The following is a 20,523-nucleotide window of genomic DNA, read 5'->3' as shown; positions in this document are numbered from 1 at the left end:
CAACACCGGATTCCCACCTGGTTAGAGCCCGGGCTCTAACTGTGCCTGGGAAACTTGGGCACCCCTCTTTGATTCTCTGAACCAGTCTCCTCATGAGTGATAATGATTGTATTAAATAGTGACGGGAACAGTATGCTGGAAAACACAATAATAAAGCGAGCAGGTGGGAAGCCCATAGCACAGCTTCCCGGACACAGTGACATGTGTGTGGCATCTATAGGAGCTTCTAACAGTGAGAGCGACCATTTAAAGATAAAGGCCAGATTGAGAGTGGACCACTTGAGCTGGGGGTAGAATGAGGGGCTGAAGTGAGGTCACTGAAAGCAGGGCACTGTGAGCAGGACAGAAAGTTCACAAGTGTTGCTGTAGTCCACTTGGGTTAAATAACAAGTAACCCCAAACCTCCTTGCCTTGCCATTCGGACTTCTTGCTCACTGATGCTGTGTGTCAGGTGGGTCCTCATGCATCCCACAACTGAAAAACGAACCAGCCTCCCTCCAGGACAGTACTGACTTCATTTATGCAAAGGGAAAGACATAAGATGGGACAGCCCTATCACACTTAACGTCTGCTGAGATGTAAGCGGTGTCTGTCTCTATGGTGCTGTCAACCAAGGTCAGCGGTGTGGCCAAGTGTGACGTCAGAGATAGCATAAGCTTCCTGCAGATAGGGAGATACGGTCACGGAGATTGGGAACTGTGGAAGAAAACAAGGTCAGGAAAGTTACCCGGAGGCAGATAATGAAGGATTTGAGCTTCTGGACCAGGCACGGGGACTTTATCTTATAGGCAGGATGTAGCCACTGAAGGCAGAGGTGTGTGTGTGTGTGTGTATGTGTGTGTGTGTGTGTGTGTGTGTGTGTGTTATCCTGTTTACCATCTCCTCATTTTCTTGAGACATGGTCTCTCATTGTACCCGGAGCTAGGCTGGTGCTTAGCAAGCCCCTGCAACTCTGCTGTCTCTGGTCCCCGTACCACTGAAGATTATAGGTTTATGGGGCGGCTTTTCCCACAAAGTCAGGGCATTTATTTGAACTCAGGTCCTCGTGCTTGTGAAGCACTGTGGGCTCCTGAGCCATCTCCCCAGCTCCTTATGAAGGGCGTGAAGTTGGGGGTTTAACAAGCTCTTCAGGAGAAACACATGTCTCCAGTAGCACTGTGGAGAGAAGTTTCACATTGGTGAGATTCTGAGCAAGAGATGATGAGGTCCTGAGCCAGCCCAACAGCCCTGTGTCCCTTTCATGTGTCTCAAAAACCCAGACTAGAAAATTCTTCAGCTGACACTTGAATGGCTTGTCTTTTTCACAAGTCTTATTACAATACCTTGACATTTTTACCTTGTGATATCATCAACAAAATGTCTGAAACAGTGATTCCCAAACTGCATCAAAGTGGCTGAGAAGGCTCGCCAGAGCAGTGCTGCTGACTCCACCCCAGCCCCCACCGCAGAGTTTCTGAATCAGTCAGTTCAGGGTCAGGCTGAGAGCAAGCTTTTCTGCCCTGTGATGCTGCTGCTGCTGCTGGCCCAGAGGTGTCACGTTGAAAACCACTTAATGGCAGAAATTAAGATGTGGTTGGGGGTGGGGGGGATAGACCGGGAAGGGATAGCCTATGAAAGGTTCTAGCATCAGCATCCTGCTGTAGGCTGCCAGGTGTGTAGGAGGCACTAAACCTCCAGGTCTTATTTACTGCTTGCTTGGTTTTTTGTTTGTTTGTTTGTTTGTTTGTTTTGTTTTTTAAAGACAGTTTGTTATGTAGCCCTGTGTGGCCTGGAACTCTCAGCAAACCTCCTGCCTCAGCCCCCTAAGCAATGAGGTTACAGGCATGTACTACCCTGCCCAGCCAGGTTTATATTACATGTCACGTGCAATCCTCCTAGTGAGAAAATGCAGAGCAGCTCAGATTTTGAGACTCTAGAAGCATACAAGGGCAGCTTTGTCCCGCGCCTTTGTACTTCTGCCCAGCTTCTCCATCCTGCCTTTGAGCACACACCCTTTCATCTGGCTCCAGCCCTCTCTCTTCCTGGCCTGTCCACATATCCCAGCCTTAGTCCCTCATACTCTTTTGTCATTCCAGTCTGACTTCTGGAGCTTGCCCACTGGGTGGACTTTTTGGCTGAATCTTACACTAGTCAGACCAAGAAATTACTTGTCTCATTTGAGGTCACCTTCGTAACTAAACATCTGTACGGGGTGGTCAGAGATAAATAATCCTCTGAGGATCCAAGATCAACCAACCCAAAACTATTTGGCTTGTTGTGATAGGAGGAACAAGTCACAACGATTCCCTCAGACCTGACTCATCACTCTAGCAATGACAGAGTGTTTGAAAAATGGTTGTTAAAGAGAAAACATGTTGGTTTGTACAGGAAATGAAACAAGAGTTTCTTTTCTTCCCTTTTCTCAGTTCTGGACGTAAACAAAGGGTGACTTCTAGGAGCCAGATAACTATTATGTGCCCACCCTAATATGCAGCATGAGAATGCATAAAATATTTTTAGGCTCAGAGTTTTGAGTGCTGGATAGAGCTTTAGAAGATGTGTTTCAACATGAGAGGACCATAAAATGGCTCAATGGGATGTGCATAGAAAATTCTAGAAACATGCATACTGTTTGTATAAAATAAGAAATGTGGTTAGCTAAAGCTAAACTATGAAGTGGGTGGGATTCGAAAAGGCCTAAGATTTGACAGAGAATCACATTTACTGGGTATGTTTCTGAAACAGGCGAATCTCCCAGGATTCTGGGTTTCTCTGAAGGTAAGTGAGAAAGCTCAGAACTGGAATTCATGTTCAAGAGGCCTGAGGCCATCTGTTTCCCTCCCCAGGTAATTCTGAAAAGCAAGTAATTTCCTTTTCTCCTACTTAACTGGCTTCAAAGTGCCATTCCCTTGGTAAAGTTTATGAAGCATTAGAGAATTTCCCTGCACCTTAGGTCTCCAGGATACTTCCAAGTTTCCAAAGATGTTGTAAACAAAACCTGGCATTAAGAGTGAGAACTGCAAAAGACACAAGACAGAAAGGTTTGAAATGATAAGCAGATTTAGAAAGTGCTACTCTCCCATTGGATAACATTTATCTGGCAACTTGATTCTTGATAATTATGTCAGATCTTCACGTATATAGGACTTCGGCCTTATGTGTGCATATTATAGGAAACAGATTTATTGTCTTTCCAAAATGTCATAACTAACATAAAAATGCTAGTCTGAATTCTACAGAGTGATAGAGAACAGATAATAAGAGGACAGGATTGAAAACTGAAGGCCTTTGGTGTTTTGACCATCATGTGTACCTGCTGGCTCCACATTAGCCTGGACTTGTCACCTTCAGTGGCTTCATCTTCACAGAACATGATGGCCGTTGATTCTGATGTTCGTGATGGTCCAGTGTAGCCTTTGGAAGGTAGCTCATGTGGTGACATTGACCTTCCTTATGGGTACAAAACTCTGAGGAAGAAATTACAGGCAACCTGTGCCTTCTCACGTTGCGTATATTCTGAGAGAAAAAGAGTGTAAGATTTACATAAAATTAATATCAGTTAATGCTAAGACCACCAACAGTAAGGAGGCAAATGACTAAGAGGGTACGAAGTGCCCGGGATTCAGAGACCTGAGTGTGCAGGCCTGTGAAAGAGCAGGTGCTCGGGGAGGGATGCAGAGGTAGGAAGGAGTTCATGAGGCAAAAGCACTGGTTTTTGTAGGAAGTATACCACTGTGAACTGTGGTTCTGTATTGGTGACTCACTTCAGGTTCCCTGACAAGACTGCTTCCTCTGGGATGGGAAAGTCCACAGAAAGCAGGGAACCTGGGGCTACATGGCTTCTTTCCTTGGTTAGCTGGCCTTTCCCCCATCTAATATGAATGTTCATGCGCATAAAAATTTGCATAACCTCCTAACCAATGAATATTATTCATTAGTAGATGGACAGCATGGGACTCTGACATGACCTTCTTAACATGCTCATTTTATTAATAGGAAAGCACTTGGAGCTAAGGATATCAAACCTCTTTGTAAACAAAGTCTAACCCTCCCGTAAACTCTGTCATCTGGCAGCCAGTCAGTCTCTCTCTACTTCTAAGATGATTTAAAGATCAAATGGGAGGTTCAAAGTTATGTACCTCGGCACTTCCATGGTAACTGGCCACACATCTCCTGACATTAACTGCTGTCTAGCTTACGTTGCTTCCCAGATCCCCACAAGGATGGGGACACTTGTGGGCTCAGAGCCTTGCCGCCTACTAGGCTTTCTCCAGCTACCATCACACAGACCTTCAACCATTAATGCCGAAAGCTCCTCGTTCGTTTTAAATTTAGGTAATTACACCCTTTTCTTTTAGGATTAACCATAGCTTTTATTGAAAGAAAGTGCCATTTTTGTGCTGTGGGTCTCTGCAAATATATAATCGGACTAAAATGGCATTGAGTTCTTTCAACTAAAATCAACTAGGTCTGTCACTTGCTGTCAAGCTGCTTGAACTCAGGCGTGAGATGCCAGACCATTACCAACTTGAGGTTGTCCACTACTGTGGCCTTTTGAAGGTAGCCTAGTGCTCTTGCTGCTGTTCCTCTCTCCCCCCTTCTTTTTCTCTATCTTTTTCCTCCTCTCCCTTTTCTTTTTCCCCCTCCTCCTCCTCTTCTTCTTCTTGGTTTGTCTATCCATGTGTGTAAATGTGGGCGTGTATGTGCCACAGCATTAGTTCAGGGTCAGAGGTCAACCTCAGATGCTTGTCTTCACCTTCTACCTTTTTTGAAACAGGGTCTCTTGGCTGTTTTTCTCCTGCATATACCAGACTATCTGGTCTTCAAGCTTCCAGAGACTCACCGCCTGTCTACACCTCCCCTCTACTTGTGCTAAGATTGTAATAGACACTTGCGCTGTGCATCAGGCTTTTACATGGGTGCTGGGGATTTGAACTCAGGTCCTTATGCTTGCATGGCAACCACTGTTATCCACTGAGCCATTTCCTCAGACCTACAATTGCTTTTTTAAAAAGTGAGATGCCTTATTTAAAGTCAGATTTGATTTCACTGTGTTCTTAAGAAACTGTGTCTCTTTCTTCTCTTCTTTCTTTTGTTTTTATTGTTGTGTTGTTTTGCTTTGTTTTTGTTTTGAGACAGGATTTCTCTGTGTAGCTGTGGCTGTCCTGGACTCACTTTGTAGACCAAGCTGGCCTCAAACTCACAGAGATCCATCTGCCTATGTCTCCTGAGGGCTGAAATTAAAGACGTGCGCCACCACTGCCTGGCTTTTGTCTGTCTTTCTTGATTGACACTTGTGGAAGAGAAGACCTATAATGCTATTATTAACTGGGTAGGCTGAGGTTAGCCAGACAGTGGATGAGGTGATGCATGTTTTACATACTAACTGTTTATGAACCCAGAGTTGTCAGAACTCACTTTCTTATCTCTCCACTCTTGCCCAATATAAAATATTAACTTTTTTCTTCTGTCTGCATTGCCCCACTTCAGATACTGAACAGCTGAGTGTGTGGAAAACATATTGTTATTGAAGTGATCAAAGTGTCACTGGCAGTAACCCTCACTCATTGAGGTTTTCTAGGTGTCAGGTCCTCTGTGCTGCAGTGTCTTATCTGTTTTGTACCTCAAGGCAGCGAGTATCTCACTTTGCAGCTGATATGGGGTCTGAGGTTGGTGTGGAGCTGGGCTTTGAGTCCACTTCCTTGAATCCCTTAGGCTTGGAAGCTGTGCACTTACTTGAGTGTCTGGAAACAAAAGAGAAAGCACTCTGAAATGTCACTGGGCTGTTTCCATTGCTTGCACACCTGTGCGGAGCCCCATGGGAGAAAGCTGCCCTCATCTTTGCACTCTCAGTTCACACCATCAGCAGTGCAATTGAAGCACGCACCTCTCCCCCCCTTCTGCCCCCCCAATCTCCTCTTTTTCAATGTTTTTGTTACAAACTAACCTTTATAAAGGGAGCCATTTGAGAAAGGGGCAAGCTCTCTGAGTAAATATAGCATGTTCGACAGTGTCTCACTCATCCCTCTCTGGCATGAGTGGGCAGTGCCGGCTGCAGCAGCCTGCCAGCCCCTGGCATAGTGTTTCCTGATTCCACTCTCTGTACCACCTATCTCACTCAGAGCCCTGGTGTTCACATGCTCTGCTGCTGGTGGGTTTTAAGTTCCTCATGCCTGGGCAGCCTTGGAGACACAGTTCCAAAGAATCAGAGTCGTTTATTGCCACACAGTAGCCTGTAATCTGGGTTTGGTTTTCTCAGTTGTGGTCACAGGACCAGGGGCTCTGTTCCTCTGTCATTTGGTTGCATTTTTCCTGTGAACAAGATACAACATGTGCACCTATCCAGTGAGGCCCATTGCAGAGGTGGGTCCTGGCCTTAAGAAAGCCAGGTGAAGAGAGTTGGTTAATTTATAGCACGTGTGTCTCTACTTACAGGAGGACAGTTGACTGGTGGAAAAAGTATATTGCTTGGTGGAACATGGTAAGATGGTTAAAAAAAAAAAAAAAAAAGCTTCTAGCTGGACTGCTCCAGTTTGAATTGGGAGGGCTAATAAGTTCTTTAACCTCTGTATGCCTCAAGTTCCTTATCTTTGTAAATGGATACCGATAGAAACTTCCTAGACTTCCTATGAAGACTACATGAGTCATTGAGCTTTATAAAGCACTTTGAGATGGATTATTGGGAGATAAGGAGGATGTATCAAATAGCACAGAAAATAAAGGGGAAGGTGACTATTTCTGCGTGTGGGCTGGACAGTACCGTGATAGGCATGGCCCACACAGCTGCATCAATAAAGGTGTCCAGGTGAGTCATAGGCACATGCTGGCTACCTAGCCATATCCACCTTACTTTGTGAGGCAGAGGCTCTGATAGAATCTGGAGCTTGCCATCCAGTCACACAGGTAGACTATCTGGCAAGAGAGCCTCCACGATCTCCCTGTCTCTACCCCTCGGCCCTGGGATGACAGGTGCGTGCCCAGTGCCTTTTTACACGGGTGCTGGAAATACAGATTCGCATCCCCGTGGTTGTTCAACAGGTACTTAGCCACTAAGCCCTTTCCTCGGGCCCCTGTTGCCATCATCCTGGATGGGAAAGCTTCTGGAGCTACAGGAGTTTTCAGGAGGGCAAATCATTGGACAAATTTGGATGTTAAGTTTGACATGAACTGGGCATTGGGTGGGTTCAGCTGAGAATTAGAAGCTGGATGCAGGTATGTGAGGGTAGCAGGCTTGGTGATGGGGCCTGTGGTGGCCTGAAGGAGAATGACCCTCATAGGCTCCTATAATTGAATGCTTAGTCACCAGGGAGTTGAACTGTTTGGGAAGGATTAGAAGGTGTGGCCTTGGTAGAGTAGGCGTGGCCTTGGTGGAGGAAGTGTGTTATTGGGAGTGGGGTGGCTCAGACCTTTAATCCCAGCACTCACGAACGAGGCAGAGCCAGGTGGATCTCTATGAATTCAAGGCCAGCCTGGTCTACAGAGTGATTCCAGAACAGCCAGGGCCACACAGAGAAACCTTGTCTTGAAAAACCAAGAAACCAAACAAAACCAACCCAACAGACCCATGAAAGCCCAGTCTCAGTCTTTCCCTGTCTGCCTGCTACCCATGGAGCAGGATGTAGCTCTTGGTTACTGCTCCAGCACCATGCTTGCCTGCCTGTCTTCTGCCTCCCATCACACTCCCTGGTATGAAGATAATGGACTAACCTGAAACTGTAAGGAAGCCCCCAGCTAAGTGCTTCTTCTATAAGTTACTTTGGCCACTTTGTCTCTTCGGAACAATAGAACAGTAACTAGGATGGGACCTAATGCTGGAAAAAGTGAAAGCAATCAAGGAGGGAGTTCTGGGTATGAACTAGGGTCACTCGAGTTTTGGCTTCTTAAAAACAGTCAGTCTGGCTCCTGATCTCTAGTTTGTTCTTTCCTTCCCCTTTCCTGTGTAAGAAACAGGCTTCGTGGAGGTTGGCATTTTGCTGAGGTGTTTGTATCGTTTGAGCTGTCTGGTGAGGGGGTTCATCCATAGACTTTAAAATCAATAAACTAGCATCGGGTACCATTTGATCTCTACAGCCTGGTGTCCTTGGGGAACTCACTTAGTCTCTAAGACTGGGGATAACAGCCTAACACTTAGGTGGGATGCTCTATGCCTGTTGCACTAATGCTCTGAGGTGGTTTCTTCTGCTGTCACTGTAAATGCTCATGCCATGCCATTGCATTTGAGGAAGGAACAGTGATAGGTCACACATCCTTAAAGCCCTTTCAGTTCTCCCTGGACTGAGAGTCACTATTTTATTCACCGCTACTATTTTCCTCCTTTCCTTTTTTTTTTTTTTTTTTTAAACTAAAAACAAAAGACAGAGGGCAAGGAGATAGTGCAATAAATTTCACATACTTGTCAGGTGCTTACATTTCTCTGTAATTAAAGCACTACATCTAGTCATCAAGCCTGGCCTGTGTTGTGGCAATTGCTATATGAATCACAGATACAGAGGCATTCAGAGAAAATACAGGCATTTATCAGGGGGTTGGAGGGGGGGCATCTCTGTCTGCAACACTTAACCTCATGCTTGCTCTTTGCCATTCTGAACCAAAAAGGAAGATACTCCCTGTGCCCTAACACAGCAACCCATCTTCTTTTCTGTTGTAAATTTTTTTGTTTTGTTTTGTTTTTTGAGATAAGGTTTCTCTTATAGTCCTGGCTGTCTTGGGCTCGCTTGTAGACCAGGCTGGCCTCAAACTCACAGCGATCCACCTGCCTCTGCCTCCCGACTGCCGGGGAGGTGCACCACCACCGCCTGGCTGAAACCACATTCTTTTGTGTAATAATATCCCACGTCTATTGTTTTAAGCCTTAGTTTTTTATTACTAGTTGTGTGTGTGTGTTCACTCACATGTGCATGGTCCCTTGTATGTATGGGTATACACAGAGATGCACATACAAAGACCTCAGGAGTCTTCCTCAATCACCCTTCACATTATGGTCTCTTACTTGAGCCCAGGGTTTACCGATTTGCCTAATCTAGCTAGCTTGTTCCTCACTGCCCCTCCCTACTCCCCAATCTACTACCTCTGCCTCTCCTCTGGTCCATGTGTGCCTGGCATTCATACAGGCGTCGGGGATCCGAACTCTAGTCCCTGTGCTTGCGCAGTGAGCTCATGACCTGCTGAGCCATCTCCCTAGCCTCTCTCCGGGCACGCTGGGGATGCACATGGAAACTGAAGCTCTCTAGCCCTGCTTCTCATCCCCTCAGTAGATGTTGCTGTGTTTGCATTTATGGTTTATGTGCTTTGAATTTGTGGTTTCTCTGTTTTGCAAGAGTTACTGTCAGTGAGTTGTCTACCCAAAGAAATACTATGATTAGTGGTGGTGGGACCCAGTTCATGCCATGGCACGGTCTGTTTCTAAATCGATCCTGGAGTGTTTTGAGAAACGGTTTCCAGATGGACGTGGGTGATGTGAGGACTGGAAAAAGAAAACATTAGAAACATCAAAGTAGGAAAATTAATAGGAAAGACCTTCCAGGGATGATTTTTTTTTTCTCTATGGTCTTCCAGTTTGAGGAAGTAAAGAAGATAGGCATAATGGTGGGAGATTTCCACCAACTTGGGGGGAAAATGACAATAGACTAAATAACTCTTAGCCACTACGGAGCTAGCAGAGGGAGTCACAAGGTCAGAGGATCCTGTCCCATTTGTCTGTGCTGACAGGCTCTCCTGCCCCCACTGGGAACGCCTCCCCTTGAACACTAGGCGTGTCCCCAGGGAAGTTGAAATGCATGCAAACAGTTATAAAAATACAAATCACATCACTCTAGAGTTTAGACATAGGCCATGGGTGTGCTTGTAGATATTTCCTAGACTATCTTTAGTGGGAATATATCCTTTTTATAAGAAAAATAGACAGAAATTTTAAAAATTAATGCAAAAGAAGAAATGAACTAGAACCGTAGGAGTAGGTGAGCTGTGGCCGTTTAAAAGTCGTCAGTTGCTCACCTTTTATGATCTGAGAATCCTTTTATCCCATAGTCAGGACACTACTAACATACACGCCCTGTATAACAGCTTCCAGACAGGAGGGGATATTCATGCATTTGACATATCAAACCCCTGAGCCTGCCTCTGTATTGAAACCCAGCCAGCCAGCCCCTGTCGACATGTCAGCTGTGCCAAGCCCACTAGGGTGTCTGGATTCATCTGCCTTGGCAACTGGCAACGCCCCTGCCTCCAATTAGCACATGGACTCGGGATGTGTCTTTTTGTGTGAGTGGTCTAGTGCACCACCTGGTATGCAAGGATAAGGTTGTAATCAGGCTGGGGCCCCTCTGCAGCTGCAGCTTTGAGGCCCCCTGCTGTGGTCTCCCACCTTCCCCCCATGTCCCCCAAGGCCCCTCCCTCGTGTGTAACTGGCTTGTTTTGGTTGTCTGCCTGTGTCAGGATTCTCAGAAAAGGGAAGCAGATGCCCTCTACAAGGCTGAAAATGGAAATAAGGAATTGTCAGCTCTGGGTCAGTGGAAGCCACTGGGTCTGGCTTCCCTCCACAGCTCTGGAATGTTTCTGTCTTGTTTTGAACGTCTTGAAGATGACTGGAGCCGGACGCCTTGTGCTGGGGCTGAGCCTTTTACACAGACTAGGAGGATGGGGAGGCTCTCCGTCAAGCACCTTAAACCACAGATGACGTCCTATGGATGTGTGCTTTTTCCTAACCGAGGAGAGTCAGAGAGCCCTAACGTGTGAGAAAAGGGCAACGACTAGCTTCACACCATGTATCTTGCCTGTGGCCCACCCTACAGAAGTCTTCCTGATGCAGCGCATAAGGATGTAGCTGTGTGAAACCCTTGAGTGCACCGACAGAAAGGCCGTACTATGGACAGGTGAAAGGGGGTTGGTTTCTTGAGGACTAATAAGATGGACACCCCAAAACTGACAGCTCTGCAGTGCTACCCTCAGCCTCCTTCTGGCCCTCTCTCCACTCTTGGGCTTGAGTCTCCTTGTCTCTGTGTTACCTAAAAGTTGACCCCATGGAGCAAACACACATATCTCTTTTGCCTCGGCTTCCTTTGGGTTCTTGGTTTTCCACTCCTTCAGGAGAATGACAAATGGCAAACTCCCAAGTGGCTGCTTATCGTGCCCAGCCATAATTGTTAACCTTCCCCAGACCCCAGCCTTAGTTCCTATTTCTCCTAATACTGTTCACTCTGTGACTCACAGTTCGAAAGCGTCTCGTGGCCCTTATCCTCCCCGCAAGCCACGCTTTCTCCTGAAGTCCTTGTCTTGGCAAAAGGTACAACCAGGGCCCTTCCAAGGGTCTTTTTCATAATGACTTCTACATGAGCCCAAACACACTTCATCCTCGTGGCTTGACTATTAAGACATTCTTCCCCTCCATCCTGCTAGTCTGGTCACCATAATCCCTGCTTGTCATGGCCCTCCTGTCTGCCTTCCTCACTGCTGTGGTATTTCTCCCACTTGTTTAATTGCTATTTTATTTTAGGATCCAGCTTCTGGGCCCCACCCCTCAGTGCCCTGTCTTTCCACCTTACTCTTAGTCTTTTCAAAGTCTGTGTTTCTACACACCTCCTGACTTCTTGCATTTCCAAACTGAATCATGTGTAGGTCAGAAGATGGCATGATTTTATTTGTTACGCTTTATTATAAGCACTTGGCACTTTAATGCTGCTGTTTTGACGGGGGCCTTACCAACCAACCAACCAACAAACAAACTATTGGAATTCACATTTTCCAAGCCATGTATGTACTAAAAAAACATCCTCAAGCCATCTGCGTGTCCATCACCCTTGCTCTTAACTCCATCTCCTTATATTAGCTCTGAACGAGCAAAACCATTGTGAACTCCAGCCTTGCTTCTGAAGCTCGGCCTTCCCTCATTCCATGGCTTGGCTGTATCTCTGTACTCTGCTTCATATCTCTCTCTCTCTCTCTCTCTCTCTCTCTCTCTCTCTCTCTCTCTCTCTCTCTCTCTCTCTCTCACACACACACACACACACACACACACACACTCCAGCCTCTATGGCCAGCATGTACAAGTATGGAGTTAAGCTAGAGGAGACCCATGGACAGACACAAGAGTGAGGGATTCCTGTTGCATATACTTTTGGGTAGTAAAGAGTAGGCTTTCATGTTGTGATGACTGCGTGAGCATGGCTGAATAAAATGGTACACTGTGTTCTCATGGTTTGTGTTTATTGAGAGTCATGCTGCCATCTGAGAATGTCCTTTTCCCTCACCAGTGTCCCCTGATCCCAGGTAATTTCCATTTATATTTCAAAACTGTGGCTAATTTTTCCTCCCATGTTCTTAGCTGCCCCCAGATGGAGTTGTGTGCCATTCTCCTGCATACTCTTGGCACTGTTGGATTCTCCTGACATAGCCCTAATTACATTATTTCACATTTGTCCATCTGCCTGTCTCTCTGAAGAGGTAGATTTTAGTCACCTCTAGCCGCAGAATTTTACTAGACATGCCAAGTATCTAATAAATGGGTGCTTATAAAATGATTGGATTAGTGGAGAGTGAACAGATGATGTTCTGTGACAGAATTCTGGTAACCTGCAGACGCTCCATGAATGCAGATAGCCGAAGGCCCTAAGGCACCTGCTGGGTCATTCCCTTGCCTTCTGTGTATGTGAGATTGTACTAATATGAGATTTTATCTACATTTACATTTCCTATAGAGTCTTCCTCTTAGGCACCTTAGCAGCCATCAGCCTCACTTTCCTCCTGCCTACTGTGGTGACCAAGTCGGCTGGTGTGAGCCATTCTGCTGTCCAAGGTTGATGCTGGTGTCCACCAACTGCTTCCGGGTTCAGATAAAGTACCACACTGAAGGAATCTTGTGTTCCCCATATGCTGCTATGGGAGCCAAAAGACTCACCCCGCACATGGGGAAGTTGAGCCACCAGGTAGTGAACTCTCACTCAAAGGGAACAAAACCAGGCAGCAGCTGCCAGATGCTACCTCGCCTCCAAGTCCCTCCCTGAACTATGGAAGGCTTTAGAGACCAAAGTTCCTAATATCCTCCGAGACCACCAGGCAGCAAGCTGTGATTCCTTTGAAGCCAGGGCCACCTCAGTCCCACCACACCTGGCGTTTCCCTGCCTCCTGGCTCTTGGTCTTACATTGTAGGGGCTTTGTTGAAGCTGCCATAAAGCCCTGGCATAGAAGCTTGACCTTGGCCTCTAGCATAACACTCATTCAAATGGCCACTCTTTCTTGAGAACCTCAGGCCAGGGGAGGGCAAAGAGGAGAGAAAAGGTGATAATCCAGGCCTATGGGTCATAGATCCTATAGAAACTTAGACTTCTGCCTTGAAATCTCTGCTCACCCTTAGCTGTGCAGTACTGAGGGGCACTGGTCACTCTCATTTTGAGGAACTGGGCACATGGCTTATTAGTAGAAAAAGATTATCAAATGTGGAGCCTGTGAACGGGTTGTTGTTAAGACTAATAGTCTGTCCCAGGACTTCCTACTTAAAAAAACAAAACAAAACAAAAGTCCTGAGTTTTGTGCAGGGTGATAAATATGGATCTGTTTGCATTCTTCTACATGCAGACATCCAAGTAGACTAGCACCATATGTCAAAGATGGTTTCTTTTACCCCCCATTGTATGGTTTTGGCTTCTTTGTCAAAAAATCAAGTGTCCATTTGTGTATGGGTGGGTTTATTTATGGGTCTTCGATTAGATTTCATTCATCAACCAGTCTGTTTCTATGCCTATACCATGCGGTTTGTTTGTTTGTTCGTTTTATTTGTTCTTGTTTTTTTGAGACAGGGTTTCTCTGTGTAGCCTTGGCTGTCCTGGACTCACTTTGTAGACCAGGCTGGCCTCGAACTCACAGTGATCCACCTTCCTCTGCCTCCTGAGTTCTGGGATTAAAGGCATGCGCCACCATGCCCGGCTACCATGCGGTTTTTATTACTATTGCTTTGCAGACAACTTGAAGTCAGGGATGGAGATACCTCCAGAACTTCTTTTATTGTACAGGAATGTTTTAGCTATCCTGGGTTTTTGTTTTTCCTTATGAAGTTCAGAGTTGTTCTTTCAAGCTCTGTGAAGAATTGTGCTGATATTTTGATGGGAATTTCAGTGAATCTATAGGTTGCTTTTGGTAAGGTGGCCATTTTAGTATGTTAATCCTACCGATCCATGAGCATAGAAGATCTTTCCATGTTCTGGTATCTTCATTTTCTTTCTTGGAGAAAGAAGGGAAACTGAGGGTTGAAGGCATTGCTGATACAAGCTGGAGACCTATGACAGAGGAAGACTCGTAGTAGCTGGGGCCATGGAGACTGAAAAGGCCACCTTCTAGCCAGATTGGACTTCGAGTGGAGGGAGAGGAGCACCAACCCATGCACAAAAACTTCCACCCAAAATTTACTCTGCCTACAAGATGTGCAGGGGTAAAGTTAGAGCAGAGATTGAGGGAAAGTCCAACTAATGCCTGGCCCAACCTGAGACCCACCTCATGGGACAGAGCCAGCCCATGACACTATTAAGGATACTCTGCTCTGCTTGCAGATGGAAGCCTAGCATAGTTGTCCTGTGAGATGTTCCACCCAGCATCAGATCGAAACAGGTGCTGAGACTCGTAGCCAAACATTAGGTGGAGTGTGGGAGCCTTGTGGAAAAGTGGGACAAAGGATAGATGGAGTCAGAGGGGACAAGAACTCTACAAGAATACCAGCAGAGTTAACTAACCAGGGCCCAAGGGGACATACGGAGACTGAAACACGAACCAAGGACCATGCCCATAGGCAGCTTAGTCCTCATGTGGGTTCCCTAGTAAGGGAGCAGGGGCTGTCTCTCACATGGACTCTGTTGCCTGCTTTTTTTTTTTTTTTTTTTTTTTATCACTTTCCCTAGGTGGGGCTGCCTTGCCTGGCATTAGTGGAAGAGGATGCGCTCACTCCTGATGAGACTTGATGTGCCTGGATGGGTTGTTGTTATTGGTGGTGGTGGGGCTCCCCTTTGAGGAATAGGGGAGGGGAGATAGGGGGGAGAGCGATGGAGGGTAGAACCAGGAGGAGAGAAGAGAGGGGGCTATGATCACGATGTAAAGTGAATTTAAAAAATAAGTAAATACTCAAAAGAAAAATCTTTCTGATTAAAAAAGTCAAGTATAGGGGCTGGAGAAAAGGCTTTGTGATTAAGAATACTGACTGTTCTTCCAAAGGATGTTCTTTTAGACAACTCTGATTCAATTCCCAACACTCACATGGCAGCTCACAACTGTCTGTAACTCCACTTTTAGGGAACCTGTCACCTTCACATAGACATATATGCAATGCACATAAAATACAAATAGATAAATTTTAAAAATCAAACACATACACACATACACACACACAACTTTAAAGACCAATAACCCAATAGAATATCACATAACCACAAAGTAGATAATCAAGATATTTTTGATGAATTTGGGGTTTATATCTTAGCATATCCACCTACTTATGTGAACTTGTAAAACTTGGCCCATCCAAGCCTCAGTGTCTTAGTTAGAAAATAAACGTTAGTGGCTGTTCTTTATCTCACAGGGTTCATATGAGGATTATATGATGATATAATGCTTGTGGAGCTATCAATACTTAGAAATTATAGCTGTAGTTGTTAGATTCCCTTTTTTAAGTGTATGTGAATGATGGTATTAACCCTTGTGTCTGTGGAATGTAACTTTAAGGTTAGGGTTTGGAGTCACGAAAGGCTTATTGGAATTTCAACAGACTATTCTTGGTTTGGAATTGTTTTTTCCTAAGGAACGAAAGTCAGAGGCCTGGTTTTAATCTTGCTTAATGAGTGGATTTTTTTTTCCCATTAATTAATTAATTTATTGACTTTACATCCTGATAGCAGCCAAAAAGGGGAACAGGGTGAATTCATAATCTGTACAAAAAGGCTGATATCAACCTTAAATATGTTTTGGGGTTGGAGCAGAAAGGATTTTCACTTTGCTGTGGCTGAGAAGATCCCAGGAAGTAGGCTCTTGGTCCTCACCTCAGGTGGGCTCCAGTTTGCTCCTGCCAGGTAAATGGAGAATCCTTCCTCTTTGGAGGCATGTAATCAAATCAACAGTGTAACCTGGCGATTTCATTTCTTCTGTAGAATTATATTAAGAGGCACTAAACTTTAGGGCTGACAAGATGCCTCAGCAGGTAAAGGTGCTTGCCACCAAGCCAAATCTCATGAGTTTGATCCCTGGGTCCCTCATGGTGGAAAGAGAGACTGGACACCCACAAGTTATCCTCTCATCTCCAGATGTGCACTGTAGCACAATAAATCAATGAATGAATAAATAAATAAATTTAACCTAAAAGAGTCTTTAGACTGTAGTTATTTTTAACTTTTATAATTGCATTTCCAGCTAAGGTGTTCTACCCTTGCACAGTTCTGGCTACTCTCTCTGCTTCAGTGTGACCTGCACTGGTGCACGGACCACTCTATTCCTCATGGAGTAGACACTCTAGCTAACCTCTGAAGAGTCACTAGTGACCATCCAGCCCCATTCTGTTCCTCTGTGACGTTTACTAGAAAAGTCTGTGTTTTTTTTTTTTTTTTCTGGAAAATTCTCTCTTGCCTCCATGACCCCTTGAATGATTCTTGGTTTTTTCTTGATTTCTCAGATCTGTCACTCCAGGCCCCCTTTTTCCTTTCTGAGTCTCCCTCCCATGTGTAGAACTGCTCCAGGGGTCAGACAGCTTCTATCTCTTTACTTCCTGTACTGACAGAGAGCTTGCTCTTTCTGACTCATACATACATCGTCTGCCCTGGATGAGTGTAAAATCTTTTACCCCACCCCCACCTCATTTTCCTCATCTTTCCTGTAACCACCCTTTTCTTTTAAATCTTGAATCTCAGCATATGCCAGATAAAACTAATTTCCCACCTCCACCTCTAATTAACCACACTCTGTATCGAACCACCCCTGGCTTCTTAGGAGATGTTCTGGGGTGTTCTCTGTACTCTGTTCAGCTGCTAATGGCATTAGCAGTCCCTAATCACCATGCTTAACTGCCCTTTCCTATCACGGTTCCTTTTACTCTGTTGAGTGAAGAATGACCCAGGGGATTCCCTGTGCCTCTACGTGGTTTCTCTGCTTTTATCATCTCCTAACGGTCAGCATTTCCCTGCTTTTTCTAACATGTGGATGTTTGTGTGGTAAGCGGTGTGTGCTGTGCAGGGCTTCTTGGCCACACATCTCCAGGGTAGCATTCAGATAAAAGGACACATTTCCTGTTGTGGACATGGATTCCATTGTCCACGGTCATGCAACAAGGGGTGGAATGCTGGGAACACGTTCTGTGGTGCTGAAGGCAGATGTCAGAGAAAATGATGGGTGGGGGGCATGCACATGCCGACTTAGGCAGAAGTTCTATTTCTACAAAGAAAGGAGGATGGAGAAATAGCTTTTCAGTCTGTCCTGGACACAAGAGAAAGAAAGTTGTGTGCTTTTCCTGACAAGGGTGCATTGGGCTAACTTTGCTATCTGGACCAGTTTGAGATGTGTTGCCTGGAGCTGTTTTCTTCGAGCTCGTGTTTATCTTGGTATAGAAAGTGTTGGAGGGAGCTTCCAAACTGCAAAACCCATGTTTTCGCAGAAGCACAGTTCAGTTAAGATACCTGCACACTCTCATGTCCCAACTGCATGTCTTTAGATATGATTCGCATGCTGCATAGAGGTTGGCGAGACCTGTGGTCACACTGATGCCCACTGTTGTCTGAAGTGGGTGAGTGGCACTCAGCAGCTATGGCACGCCTAGGCTGATCCTGTGGCAGTTTGGTTCCTTCAGCTGCACAGCTATGGTCGCCTCAGCTGCACAGCCTATGCAGCTCACACTCTATGGCCACTGCTCACATAGGACCGTGTACATGGAGCTGCAGAATTAGCTGCATATGGGTATATGCATTAGGGTATATGAAGGAACATGAGAAAGGAAAGAGGTCACTGACCCTGAGATCCAGTTTGTCTTTCATGTTGCCCCAGAACCAGAAAACTTCCGCACAACCTATGCAACCAAAATTGCCTACAAAGATAGTGTGTTTTTTCCAAAGACCTGGCAAACAAGAGAATAAAAAACAGCAACTGCGTTTACTAGAGCCAGGATGTGGGTAAGCTTATGTATTGCCATGTCGGCTCCCCTCTCATCCATAAGTCTAAGCATCGTACTAAAAAAAACCCCCCAAAAAAACAAAAAACAAAACAACAACAACAAAAAACGCCTTACAATTGCATTTGCAAAGGACAGCCTTTGAGAAAAATGAAGTTACACATTTTATAACTTCTCAGCCTTACCTTACATTTTCAACTTCGCTTAATCATTAAAGCTTGTTACCAATTACACCCTTTGAGACCAGTGACTTGGAAAGCCACAAGAGCCCAGATTAACGGTTGTGAAGACACTTATGATTGACGATCCTCTTGCTGAGTGTGGTGGCTCAGTCTGCATAGTAAGACCTTCTCCAAAATTGGGTGGGAAAACACAAAACAAAACAGAGAGAGAGAGAGAGAGAAGGAAAGAAGGAAGGGAGGGAGGGAGGGAGGGAGGGAGGGAGATTGACCACCTTAAGAGGCAGCACGCAAGTCTTGGGATCATGTATTCCTCCCCTATTTGTTTCTCTTTGGCTTGACCTGCAATAATTTTTAATGCACGTAGTCAGGGATCTGGTTTACCTGTGTGGAGGTCCCCGAGGGACACGGGAACGCCGAGGGGCTGCTGGTAGGCTGGGTAGGGCTCACTGCCTGTGTAACTGCTGACAACCCTGCTTCACATCCCGCACTTATTTCCAGAGCTGCAGATCACGCTCGCCAGCTGTTTCCTCTTGAAACTCTCACCAGGACTCCATCCCACCACACCAAGTTGTAAGGTCTCCCCCTATCTTCCACTTTCAGTTCCTGAAATGCCTTTACCACAAGAGTTAGGTCATCGGGTTTGTCCTCCCCCCAACATAGCTCCTACTCACCCTTGATTAATTGAAACATCCATAGTGATTGATGCCATCTGCAGAGCATTTGTTCTTAACTTCACTAGGTCTTGGACACAGCATCTATTTTCATCTCACAGGAACCTTTGAGGAAAGATTCTTACTGTTGTCAGAGGAAAGCGGCTTGGAGGTCCCGGGAGACATTCCCTGATGCTACTCACAATGAGGAACTTGGCTGGCCAGCCTGAAAGGCCTGTGCTCTGAATTACCATTCGTTCTGAGACCTAGGTCAGATAGAGGTCTACACTGATCCCTCCCGTATTCCCGGCTCTGAGACCTGTGGTCATCCTCCACGCCACCGTACATCACCACTGAGCTCAAGGCTTCTCAAAGGGGTGAAGAGAGCTATGTGCTTGGCTTTCCTGAGACTCCCCAGTGTATTAAAAACACAAAGATTCTAAGGCAGGACGAGAAAATTCTCTTTTCTGTACCTTTCCATTTCTCCAAATGAAATCCTTGAATATTTATGCCTGTAGCTAGAACCCATGATGTTACACAATTTTGCTAGGCACACAGTAACTGTGTGTATTACAAAAGATACTTATTTAGCTCTCCCTGAACAGTGGTCTGGTATTGGGACATGCACTTAAAGTTACAGAGTATCTGACTGATGCCCTTTCACTGTGATATTAGATGCCCTTCATGGGATGAAGCCATTGGCTAACTGGCATTTCTAGAGTCTGCAGTATTTGTTTCTATATCTCCACCATCTACCGTAGTGTCAGAATTTAGAAAGGCTCGCAATCCACGATGGCTAAATAGATAACTTTGTGAATTGCCTCTAAAGTTGAAAGGGTTTGGGGTGGGAATCCCCACACTACCTGAACTTGAGTAAGACATCTGGCCCGTCTGGCTTCACCCTTGTCATCTCTCAAATGCTGACATTAATAACAGTATCATCTTTCAAGGTGGATGAGAAGAGCACAGGTAGTGAGGGACCTCATGGACCCCATCGGCTGTGGGGTGACAGCAGTGAGGCTGGCTATGACTAATGCTTGAGAGACAGGCCTTAGCGTCAGTGGCAGCAAGGATGCCCTTCCCTGAGCCTCTGCCTATCACAGCACCAGAGGAGGATTCATGGCCCCAGGAAGCCTCAGCAGCACCTGAATTATTACCAGAGGCAAAGCCCCTCAAGAAACTCAGTGTAAGGACCTTGCTTTTTATAGAAAGCAGTCCACCAGGCACCCTCCCACATTAACTGATTTAATAACTATACCGAATTTTGAAATTACCTGTGTTTTCAAGAGGCCCCTGGTCTTGTTAGGACTTGCCTGGCATCTACTCATTCCTCCCCCCCCCACCCCCGTGGCAGTCACCAGTTGACAGATTTTCCTCCTGTGCTGACTAAATTCCTTGGCAGTGTGTTTGTGTGTTTTAGTCAAGGAATTTCTTTGAGAAAAAGCTCTATTTTAAACTCCTGTTACCTAGATATAGAGTGCCCAAAGCCTTTTGGCTCCTGGACACCCTTTCGTTGAAGGACAGAATGCCACAGGAATCCACTGCCAGGGCTACTCATGGGTTTCAGGTGGGTTGGAATCTGGCTCCT

The 20,523-nt window shown here is 45.7% G+C and overlaps 1 protein-coding gene across 1 annotated transcript in view; it reads left to right on the top strand.

The window, feature by feature from the left end:
• The first annotated feature begins 288 nt into the window (after positions 1–288).
• Positions 289–20,523, top strand: part of Ston2 (stonin 2) — a 148,797-nt gene continuing 128,562 nt past the window's right edge. Inside the window, exon 1 of the mRNA XM_051150146.1 lies at positions 289–451. The gene's annotated coding sequence lies outside the window, so the exon portion shown is untranslated. The remainder of the gene's footprint in view (positions 452–20,523) is intronic.

The sequence above is a fragment of the Acomys russatus genome, chromosome 1 (genome assembly GCF_903995435.1).
Source record: "Acomys russatus chromosome 1, mAcoRus1.1, whole genome shotgun sequence".
NCBI lineage: Eukaryota > Metazoa > Chordata > Mammalia > Rodentia > Muridae > Acomys > Acomys russatus.
This window is presented reverse-complemented; position numbering and strand designations above follow the sequence as displayed.